Genomic DNA, 12692 nt, shown 5'->3' with positions numbered 1-12692 from the left:
TTACTGAATAAATGACCTTTTGCACGATATTCTAATTTTTCGAGTTTCACCTGTATGTAAAAAGAAAATCTTTCAAAGGTATATGTAGCGCTTTATAAAACAGGAACAGCCCCAGTATAATGGTAACAAAGTACAAGGTTTCTTTGCATGAACTCCAGCAGCACAGTTAGTTTAGAGTCCCTACTTTTCTGGTTCTAACAACTTTTTACCTGTCTAAGACCAGACCTCCAAACAGGTATTTGTGGACTTCCAGACAGGTGACCTAATCTAAAGTGCAGTCCATTGTGTAACCCCATCTAGAATTAGCACCCCTTTCAACCTCTGGTGTAATTTTCCATGCTATTATTTTTTTTTTTCCTTTTTTATATACGTTTTTTAAAAATTTAATACAAAGAACACCTGTAGAAAGTACAGAGAAGGGCAACTAATCTGAAAGGAGGCATGGAGTAGATCTATGAGGAAAGATTAGAGGAACTGAATTTATTCTCTAGAGAAGAGGAGATTCAGGGGCGATATGTTCAATATGTATAAATACATCAGTGGTTCATATAGTGAAATTGGTGTAGAGCAGGGGCGGACTGACAACTCATGGGGCCCCCGGGCAATCGGGGATCATGGGGCCCTAGTGGCCTTGCCCAAGCTCAAAAAAAATATGAAAAATGTACCAGGGACATCTCATGGGGCCCCCTACTGATCCTGGACCCTCGGGCAATGCCCGAGTTTCCGAAAGGTCAGTCCGCCCCTGGTGTAGAGTTATTCACCTTGAGGTCATCACAGAGGACAAGGGGGCACTCTACGTCTGGAGGAAAAGAAATTTAATCTCCAAACATGGAAAGGTTTCTTCACAGTGAGAGCTGTGAAAATGTGGAATAGACTCCCTCAAGAGTTGGTTCTGGCCAGCTTAGTGGATTGCTTCAAAAAAGGCCTGGATTCTTTCTTAGATATACAGAATATAACTGAATACTAACATTTATAGGTAAAGTTGATCCAGGCAATATCAGGCAAATTGGATCGTTATTTGCTGGGGGTTTTTTGCCTTCCTCTGGATCAACTGTGGGTATAGGATTTTAACTTTTTTTTTTTTTTTATATGGTTGAACTGGATGGATGTTTGTCCTTTTTTCAGCCAGACTAACTATGTAACACCCATGAAACAGGATTTCTACTGCAGTATTTCTAAAAGGAGATTACAGTAGAATCTCCCTTCCAGGCACCCTGTCTCTGGGTTCACGTAGTAAACACCTCTTGGTGACTTGTAACTACTGGTAAGCTTATAATAAATCTTACTTGTTTAGGAGATATTCACTATTTCTGCAGCCAGTGATGTCACTGGTGCATGTACACTGTGCTTTGAAGGGATGGCATAATGAGTATGTCGTCCCTTCTGAGAGCTGTGCCGCGATCGTGGAAACCACATGCGGGAAGGGGTAATGTTATCGTGGCTTGGCTGTCCAAACAGCAGGAGCCCGTAAACCCAGAAGACCGAGTGAAGGTGTAAGCCCTACCACTGGTGAGAGTGCGCAGCTGGAGGGCTTTGTTTCAAGGTAAATCTTTCATATTGTGCAACTATGCAATGCATACTAACACATTATGCTCTTAACTTGCAGGGGAATGTTTTTTTTCTTTTCTTTAGACTTTTCTACCACTTTAAGCTTTGTATGGAGAAGTCTGAGGGGAAGGGGATGAGTTATTGCTGTTTGTTTTTGGACACTACTTTGGGGGATTTTCCTCCATCCATGGAAGCATCATGTATTTCCCATGCAATCTGGCAGTAGATTGAGGTGGCAGAGAATGTGGAGGCAGTAAATTTGGAAATTAGGATGCCTTTGCTTTCTCCTTTTTAAATGTTTTGCTTTGCCTAGTATGGGGAAAGTATAGATTCACTTATTTTTTGCCTCAAAAGAACAATCGAATTCAAACTTCCAAAACCCGAACCTTTTAAATGTAAGTTTCTAGTGTCCTTACTGAATATTTTCAGTTGGTAAAGTGAACCAGCAGCATCAATATGCATTTTCCACAGCTTCTCCAGTGAGGTTGGTAGATGATGTAGAAAGCTATTGTTGAGCTGCAGTATCTCTGAGAAATTCAGACATTCATTTATCTTAGATTTATATTATATCTAGGGCCAGGCATCCAGACGTCATGAAAGTGTAGAGCTTCCTGATTTCTCATATAATTCATATGGCAAGGATGTTTGACTTATTCGCTACGAACGTATTCTGAAATGAACGTTATTGCATAGCTTCAGTAAAATGCAACAAATTATCAAATCTCAAATAAAATACTTATGAATGAGTAATTATGGAAAATGTTAATGCTAAGGGGAATATTCCATTAAAAGGAATCAATATAGTTACAATACCTAAACAATATTTGCTTTAAGCACTATGAAACTAGGTTGATTACATTGATTGTCAAGGAAACAAACACCCACACAGAACAAAAGCATATAAATATATTTACTAAGAACTAAACATAGTACAAAAAAATGCACAAACATGACAGTACAAATTGCAATAACAAATTGCCTTAATTTGCAAGCTAGACATGTAACCACATTCACTTTTATAATACACAAAACGATAGTTATTCTTAGCTTAGCTTCTGGAATTAGTATAAATCAAAACTTAATACAATAATGAATTAACCTAATCTAGAGACAAGGCATAACAAAATTTAGCTTCTACAACACTCAAAAGAATTAATATACTTACCTTCAAGAGTTTTGTCATCCGGAGTTCAGTAAGCGCAGACATATCCTCTTCTATCAGCAACATAATATTATGGTTATGGTTTAGAAGATGCAGGACCTGGGACAGGACAACAGTCTTAAACTGGCTGTATGTCAGTAGATTTTTGAGTGAATGTTCATTTGAATATTTGTACAAAAATGCTTAGTGCATTCAATGAGTAGGCAAATGTTGCTTGAAATTGCTTCAACATTTGTATGCTTTCAACATTCGATTTTTGACTGAATGTACTTTCATGAATTAAAACCACATATACTGTTAGAAATTTTGTTTAATTCATGAAAATATTTCCATCCTGCAACTTTTAATTTTCTCATCATTATGGTCAAATGTGAGCATCGAATAAGTGTTCTTAAAATGACACATTTTGAAATAAATTCTACTAGTGTGTGGCCAAGTATAGTCTTTTTCACTTCCTACTGTGATATTATCATACTCCCTTTAAAGCTGGTCATACACATTACAATCTGTGCAATCTAATTTAGATGTATCAACATTGATGTAGTGCGAAGATTTCCTGATCTAACTGTACATGACACAAGTCTCTTTTTTTTTTTGTTGTAATTCCTTTATTTAGCCATAGGTTGCATTGCAGAAACCAAGTCAAAGATATTGCATGCTACAATTGCTGAGGTGTGCAGATATAGACCGCATCAGAACTATGAGGGCAATTCAAGGAGTAGAAGTACCCAAGATACAATAGGTGTTATTTCAGTCAGTTGTAAGTAAAACTGAAGAGGCGTAATAAGCCCCTCTAAGGTGACAAGCCTACACAGCTGAGCCCCAACTTAAAAATGCAACCTTATTGAAAATGAAATAAAAAAAATAAATAAAAAATACCAGGGTCAGGAAAGGTGCCCCGGTGGCCAGTATAGCCCAGTAAGGACATATGAACTAAAGACAGGATTAATAATATAACAGCAGCAAAAACTGCAAATGGGGAATTTCTAAACTAAATGGGGGAATACATAAAGGAAAAAGCAGAGGGGGAAGGGAAAGGAGTGGAAGGGAAAGAACAGATAAAGGTATGAAAAGAAACCAGAGAGAGTCAGTAAGGACCAGGAAAGCAAACTCTCGCACTCGGAGCTCTACAAGAAAAATCCCCCAGGCAATTAGCCAGGCTGTGAGACCTCCTGTATGTATGCATCCGTATAAACAAAATATTGCCACAGTCTCCCAAGTGTCATGAAAGGACTCCTCCTGATTGTAGAGGGTAGCCGTAAGGTCTTCCGTGTCAATTAGTTTGTTAACCTTAGAAAACCAAAAAGACTTAGAGTGTGGGTGTACAGACCTCCAACACAAGGGAATGCATGCCTTGGCCACATTTATTAACTGTGTGATGAGGGAGGCTTTGTATTTTTCATTGGTTCATTGCGCGAGATGCAGCAGGCAAGCCTTAGGGTTACCCGCCAAATCAATATTAGTCTGTGTTTGATGGTACCAGCTACCTGCTGCCAAAATGGTCTGATTTGCGGGCAATCCCAAAAGATGTGCAGCATCATACCCCGACCACCGCCATATTGCCAGCATGTTTCAGGAACCTGCGGGAAAATACAATGCAGATTCGTAGGCACCCTGTACAACTTAGTCAGAATCTTATAACTGGTCTCTTGGACCTTGATGGCTATGGAGGATTTCTGGGCGAAATGGAGAATTTTTTCCTTTTGTGAGTCAGTAAATTGCATAGTAAGATCGGATTCCCACTTAGAAAAGCTGAAGTGAAATCTGTCGCCTGTTGAATCATGGCAAAATACATGGTAGATAGGCTGTGGTGGTGAATCAGTTCCCTCCTATGGCAAATACTCTCCCAGCTTGGTGAGCTGACAGCAAAAGCCCAGAGAACAAGAGCACAGATGGCGTCTGATGGCCTGGTGTCTACTGGCGTAAACGGCCAGTAGACACCAGGCCTTGGAACTGGGGATTCTGAAGACCAGGAAATTCTGGGTTACCCAAGATGGAGACCATGGGGACGGGCAGAGGGGAAATTATAGCACAACACAAAGCATCCCTGGATACCATCAAAGTGCTTCCCAAAGTAGGATAAGCACTGAGATCTTTCAGCAGCGGGGAGGCAATCCAGGGCCAGCTCTTCGCCATGCCGCATGAGTCTTCCATTTGCTTGGCTACCCAGTGCTTAGTCTAGGCATTACAGCGCCAGTCAATAAGCCTAGCAAGGTGAACTACTCTATAATGAGCTCGAACTTCAGGGAGGCCTGCTCCACCCCAGATTTTTGGGAGAAGGAGTTAAGGTGTGGTTTCCAATGGGACCAAACAAACTCCCAGAATAGGGAGTTGACATATTTAAAGAATGAGGGTGTTAGCCAAATAGGGAGAGCCTGCATCAGATAGAGAACCCTGGGAAACCGTGTCATTTTGAGGGTACTGCAATGGCACTGCAATCGCATCTCTTGACCTTGACAGCAGCCGAGGGGCAGACACGCAGATAAGACTCTGGGAAGATCTTTGTGCATAATCAAAAGATAATCAAGTTGCGAGCAGGTTTTGATGAACCTAAGAAAAGTAGGAAAAATCCTGTTCCTGGGGCTATAGTAACCTCCAGGGGTCTATAAGTGCATTAGCTGCAAATTTGCCTTTAGGCACTTAAGACCAGAGTAAGAAAGGTGAGAGGAACGACCCGACACATCCAGCAAAGGATCCATATTAAAATTAACATCTCCTCCAAAAGGAGGAGGAACCCCTCTTTACACAGGACCCTTTAAACCATTACGACTGGGCTATATGCAGCTATCTTCAGGTAATTGGGCACTGGAAAAGAGAGAGGCTGAAGAGACATACCCCTATATATACCCCTTGCATTACCAACCAACCTTAGGTGGTGGACCTCTCCTCTTACTCTCCCTAATATTAAGGTTTTCTCCCCCTTTCTTTCACTAGATGATTTTTTCCAGGATGGATTTCTTCCAAGATGATTAGCTCATCAACCCAGCTGCAGCATACCCACTGTGGATTTTGGATTGGTGGACTCCTTGCCAAAACCATGGAGGACCATACATGGCTCCTGCCTGATAGATGATGCAGGGCCAGCCTGTAGCATGCTCCCCTTATAGTGTAGTGCGCATGTGAAGTTGTTACAGCGTGCTTTTACAGATCCAGAGATCCATGATCTGGCTAGAGCAGTGGTTCTCAACCTTCCTAATGCCGCGACCCTTTAATACAGTTCCTCATGTTGTGGTGACCCCCAACCATAAAATTATTTACCCAGTAATTATAATTCATGAAGTGTCGTTTTACCTCCAATACTGCTGCTTTCTACACAGTAGCTGCTTTCTACACAGTAGCTGCTCATTACACATCGGAAATATGTGTTTTCCTGATGGTCTTAGGCGACCCCTGTGAAAGGGTCATTCGACCCCCAAAGGGGTCGCGACCCACAGGTTGAGAACCACTGGGCTAGAGCAAAGCTTAGTCTCTTAAAATTCCTGAAGGGGAGGAAATGAGGAAGCTAGGAAGGTGTTAACCTCCTTTAATCGCTTCTGATGTGGTGCATACACAGGATGGAAGCCCTCTAAACGTTAATTCCCAAGGTCCCCCTTTTTTCCCTTTGGGGGTTAAACTTTGCCAAGTTTCACTCTTTCAGTGGCATGGTCCAGGAAATTCAGGGTTAATGGACTTTGACACCATTTGAATGTCTGGCCAGAAGGGGCCAGGTACTCCCTCTTGTTTATGATGCTGTACTGTGATAAAAGTGGTTACTGTACATTGGCTGCCATGCTTTAGGAGAGGATTCTGCTCATGTCCACCCTTTCTCTTCCTCTTTGCATTTAGAACATCAGCTGAGAAACATCTACTGGGCACACTAATAATGGTTTGCTCTCACTGATCCTGGGTTACTGCAGCAGCCCACAGGTGTTGTCAGCAAGGCACCCCTCGAGGGCAGAGGAGAGATCAGGGTGTCTAATAGACACTAATAAAGGTTACCTTGCCCATGCATGTGGAGACTTTTAAATATATGCGATAAATTTCAAAATTGCCCTGAATGGCAAGTGGTTTAAAATCCTGTGTCCTGTATACTACTGCAGGAATCCGATTTTTACTGGCAAATTTAAAAAAAGTTTTTTTTTTCTGCATATCAATTTGCTTGAGTGACCTGAACAGCAAAGCTTCAGCATTTCCTTGCTGCCAACCTGCTCTGCTTTTCTATTGACCAGAGAGGCAACCCATCATAGGGATGGACTAATAGGAGTTGGGGGTCGAGGGGGTGGCACAGGAAAACTCTGATACTATCCGGAAGTCAAAACGTTACCCATTTGGAACAGCCTATCATTTCGAGCTACTGGAAGTGTGTGCAGGCACTGCCAGGTATTGAACTTCATATCTGCTAGCAGTGACGGTGCAATTAATAGTAATCTCTATTGTCCCTAAACTGTCGAAAAAATGGCTTTCTACAGGTTACAAATCAAAAGGCTGCCCTTTTATATGGATAGTGGTCAACATACAGTAAGGAAGCAGTATCACAATAAAGCATGTAAAGCCAAAACATTTTTTGTTTAGTTTTGAATAGATTGTGGAAAGCATCCCTGTCAGAATTTAAGTGCTGTTTTGACTTTAGATATACTTTTAAGTCTGTATAAAGCTTATATGAAATTTTATTGATTGGGTTTACATATACAGTACTTTAAATATCTCAAATAGCATGCAGTGATTAGTGGCAATATCTTGCTATAAAGTAGTAGCAACACTCAGTTGCAGTCTGTCACCTGATTTTCTAACCTGCCTTTTGGAAAACAGGGCAAATACACTCACCAGCCACTTTATTAGGTACACCTTGCTAGTACCGGGTTGGACTCCCTTTTGCCTTGAGAACTGCCTTAATTCTTCATGGCATAGATTCAACAATGTGTTGGAAACATTCCTCAGAGATTTTGGTCCATATCAACATGAGTTACTGTTCCCTTTCTATCACCTCAAACCAGTCTGCCCATTCTCCTTTTGACCTCTGACAGCAACAAGGCATTTTTGTTCATACAGCTGCCGCTCACTGGATATTTTCTCTTTTTCAGACCATTCTTTGTAAACCGTAGAGATGGTTGAAAATCCCAGTAGATCAGCAGTTTTTGAAATACTCAGACCAGCTTGTCTGGCACCAACAACCATTCCATATTCAAAGTCACTTAAATACCCTTTCTTCCCCATTCTCGATTTGTACTTAAGCAAGTCATCTTCACCATGTCTATATAGTTACATAGTCTGGCTGAAAAAAGTCAAAAGTGCATCCAGTTCAACCATAAAAAAAAAACAAAATTCTAATCCTATACCCACAGTTAATCCAGAGGAAGGCAAAAAAAACCAAGCAACGCACGATCCAATTTGCACCTGCTGGGAAAAAAAATTCCTCCCTGATCCCCCAAGAGGCAATCGGATATTCCCTGGATCAACTTTACCTATAAATGTTAGTATCCAGTTATATTCTGCGTATCTAAGAATCCAGGCCTTTTTTGAAGCAATCCACTGAGCTGGCCAGAACCAACTCTTGAGGGCATCTATTCCACATTTTCGCAACTCTCACTATGAAAAAACCTTTCCGTGTTTGGAGATTACATTTCTTTTCCTCCAGACGTAAAGAGTGCCCCCTTGTCCTCTGTGATGACCTCAGGGTGAATAGCTCTACACCGAGTTCACTATATGAACCACTGATGTATTTATACATGTTGATTATATCCCCCCTTAATCTCCTTCTCAAGAGAATGAATTCAGTTCCTCTAATCTTTCCTCATAGCTGAGCTCCTCCATGCCTCGTATCAGTTTAGTTGTCCTTCTCTGTACTTTCTCAAGTTCCCCAATGTTGTTTTTGTGAATTAGTGCCCAAAACTGAACTGCATATTCCAGATGAGGTCTTACTAATGATTTGTACAGGGGTAATATGATATCTCTCTCTGGAGTCTATACCTCTTTTAATACAAGAGAGGATTTTGCTCGCTTTAGAAACTGCAGCTTGGCATTGCATGCCATTATTAAGCTTGTGATCTACCGGTTCCTTGTGATCCCCCAGTTGTACCCCCCTAATATGTATGATGCATGCATATTCTTAACCCCCAAGTGCATAACCTTACATTTATCAACATTAAACCTCATTTGCCACATAGTTGCCCAATTAAACAGTGCATTGAGGTCGGCTTGTAAGTTGAAGACATCCTGTAAGGACGTTACTCCACTGCACAGCTTGGTGTCATCTGCAAAGACTGAAATGGGATTTCAAATCTCAGACCCTATATCGTTTATACATATATTAAAAGGTAAGGGTCCCAACATTGAACCTTGGGTACACCACTGATGACCCCAGACCATTCAGAGTATGGATCATTAACCACTACTCTCTGAATACGATCTTTTAGCCAGTTTTCTATCCATTTACATACAGATTTGTCCAAGCCCATAGACTTTACCTTACACATTAGCCGTGTGTGGGGAATTGTGTCAAATGCTTTTGCAAAATCCAAAGTATACCACGTCCACCGCCACCCCTCTGTCCAAATCAGATTTGTTTGACAACTTCTGTCTTTCATGAACCCATTCTGTCTGTTGCTTAAAATATTTTTTTCCAGCAAGAACTCATCTATGTGGTCTTTTATTAAACTCTCCAGTATCTTCCCAACTATAGAAGTTAAACTAACAGGTCTATAACTACTTGGTAAAGATTTTGACCCCTTTTTAAATATTGGCACCACATTGGCCTTACGCCAATCCAATTGTACTATGCCAGTCATTAAAGAGTTCCAAAAAATTAGAAACAATGGCTTTGAAATGACAGAGCTCAATTCTCTAAGGACCCGTGGGTGTGTGCCATCTGGCCCAGGTGCTTTATTCACCTTTTTATACTGTCTAAATATTTTGTATCATATCAATTGTGAGCCAATGTGTATGATCTGGAGCTCTGTCAATACCATGCCCATAATGGACAAGAGCTCCCCCATACTCCTTTTGTATACACAGAGCTGAAGAAGGTATTAAATAAGTTTGCCTTCTCTTTGCCCCCAGTCACCCACTCTAGATTATTTTGTACAGGGCCTACATGCTTGGACCTGACCTTTTTACTATTAATATATTTGAAGAATTTTTGGGGGTTGGCCCTGCTATCTTTTGCAATCTGTTGTTCGTTTTCAGTTTTTGCGGTCTTTATTTCCTGTTTGCATATTCTGTTATATTCTTTGTAATGTTTAAACAATGATGGCATTCCTTCATTTTTATATTGAATACAAGCTCTTTTCTTATTTTCTATAGCCTTTTTAACTTTGGCCGTAAGCCACATAGGGTTGATTTTTAGCCTTTTAAACTTGTTGCCTATGGGAATATATTTTGCAGTGTGTTCACATACAATATTTTTGAAGAACTCCCATTACTGTGTTGTGTTCATCAATGCCAATATTCCCTCCCAGTCTAAGTCTTGGAAAGCAGCTCTCAGCCTTGGAAAATTAGCTCTCTTGAAATTGAGCGTTATATTTTTCCCGTATGTGCTTGCTGTTTACAGCTAACAATAAATGAAATCATGTTATGGTCACTGCTACCCAGATGTTTTTATATGGACAATCATAATAAGCTCTGCATGGTTTGAGATCACCGGGTCCAGCAGAGCATCATTCCTAGTAGGGGCCTCTATAAACTGTATCATAAAATGGTCCTGTAGTACGTTTAAAAATTTTTTGCCCTTTAACGGTTTCTGCAATACCATTACTCCAGTCAATTTCTGGGTAGTTAAAATCCCCCATTATTATCACTGTCCCAGCCTTTGCAGCCCTTTCGATCTGTGCAAGGAGCTGAGTCTCCACCTCCTCATTAACACTGGGAGGCTTATAAGAAACTCCAATGATTACCTTTTGTAGTACTCAGCCCCATGTGCAGTTCCACCCATAATACTTCAGCCTCATCACACTCTCCATCAACTAGGTCCTCTTTCACACTCTCTGAGATCACTTCTCACATAGAGACAGACACCACCACCTTTCCTATTTACTCTGTCTCTTCAAAAGAGAACATAGCCAGGAATATTAATGGCCCAGTCATGTGAAGAATGAAGCCAAGATTCAGCAATACCAATTAAATCATAGCTCTCTTCATGCAACAAAGCTTCCAACTCACCTATTTTGCTTGGCAGACTTCTGGCATTGGTGAACAAACACTTTAATTGATTGACACCTTGTTCACACATATTTTTTGCATATTTTTTAGTTTCATACAAATGGTACCAATTCCACAGGTTGTAACATGGGAACCTTCTTATCTGCCATAGCCTTCCCCCCCATCTTTCCCCATTCCACCCACCAATAAGTACTGTCCCCTGTCTGATCTGTCTACCCCGTTATAATCTAATTCTCCCTCCCCCCTCGATCCTAGTTTAAATACTCCTCCAGCTTTCCCATAAACCTCTCCCCCAGCACAGCAGACCCCCTTCCATTTAGGTGCAGACCATCTCTAGCATATAGGTTCCACCCCACTGAAAAGTTAGCCCAGTGCTCTAGAAACCCAAATCCTTCCCTCTTACACCGGGTCTTCAGCCATGCATTGAGTTCTCTAATCTCCCCGTCTTTCCTGAGTTGCGCATGGCACTGGTAATATTTCAGAGAATATCACCTTGGAGGTCCTTCCCTTCAACTTGCAGCCTAGTTCTTTAAATGGATTCTTAAGGAGCCTCCACCTTCCATGTATTCTGTCATTGGTTCCAACATGAATCAAGACAGCTGGGTCATGCTCAGCCCCTCCCAGTAATTTATCAACCTGGTCCACCACATGCCGAACCCTGGCACCAGGGAGACGGCAAACCATTCGGTTGAGGCGATCCTGGCGACAATAATAATATATGATCACTCGGCAAAAACTACCCTAACAAAATATAATTCCCACTACAATCACCCCTGAAGAAAAGTAACACTTTCACCCTTTAAAGCAAATGATAATAATAAACCTTTTCTTTCACTAATACTCAATCCTGGTGACAAATTATTCTATCAGTCCTTCTGATCATAGAATCCCCTACTATCACCAGCTGTCTAGGCCTTCCTGCACTACCCTCACCACCCCTCCCAGAAGGTCTGCTCTCCCGGCTGTTAGGGATAGCAGTGACATCAAGGGTTGCCACCCCTGAGCTTGCCACCCCCACATCTTCACCCAGCTTGGCAAATCTGTTTGGGTGCTCAACCCCAGGGCCAGCCTTCCTTTCTGTGAGCCCCTTCCACTCCCTCTCGTTACAGTAACAATATGACTAAATGCATTTGGTTGCTGCCATGTGAATGGCTGATTAGCAATTTGTGTTTACCAAGCAATTGAACAGGTGTACCTAATAAAGTGGCCAGTGAGTGTATCTTACATTGTAAAATTAAGTTCTGTAGGCAATAAAACTAAATTACTTTCAACAGACTGTTCAGAGTTAATGTCACTGCCAGAAATGTGTTTTATTTTTCAAAGCTTACAGAGCTGTCAGAACATGACACTGTATCAGATTCATGGGGTGAGAAGGAGGTGGCTGACATTCATGTCTATGGTGAAGAGTGAGAGAGTGAGAGGACTGAGTCACATAAGGGGCAGCCAGAATGTTTGAATAGTTTGGGTTTAGGCTACATGCATTTTATCAATTTTCATTCTGCTTCTCCTAGAGGCTACTTTAGCAAATTACACTATACTGTTCGGTATTAAAGTTCAAAAGATCCCTGTATAATCAGTTTTTATGCTTGGTGATGTGCTGACATTAATTTTCAGATACTTTGCCAAGCAGTGTATTAAGCATGTCGCAAACCTACACACTTTTAGTCAGACTTGCCTGTGCCAGGAGCATTAAGGATAGAGTCGCAGGGGCAGGGTTACTAGACAAGCAACAAACGCCGCACAAAGCCAAAGACGTCCAAATGGACAACCGCGGTTTATTTGATCTAAAAATGTTAAGTTGTTTTGGATAGTTTTAACATCAGCACATTGGCATTAGGTCACCTAAATA

At 41.2% G+C, this 12692-nt stretch overlaps 1 protein-coding gene across 2 annotated transcripts in view; it reads left to right on the top strand.

Annotated features, from left to right (window-relative positions):
* The window catches only part of NRSN1 (neurensin 1), a 78875-nt gene that overhangs the window by 36905 nt on the left and 29278 nt on the right, over positions 1-12692 (top strand). The window lies entirely within an intron of this gene.

This window comes from Staurois parvus, unplaced genomic scaffold (assembly GCF_062004578.1).
Source record: "Staurois parvus isolate SC_StPar_1 unplaced genomic scaffold, SC_StPar_1.0 ptg000287l, whole genome shotgun sequence".
Lineage (NCBI taxonomy): Eukaryota > Metazoa > Chordata > Amphibia > Anura > Ranidae > Staurois > Staurois parvus.
The sequence above is the reverse complement of the archived record's forward strand: the minus strand, read 5'-3'. Positions and strand labels throughout refer to the sequence as shown.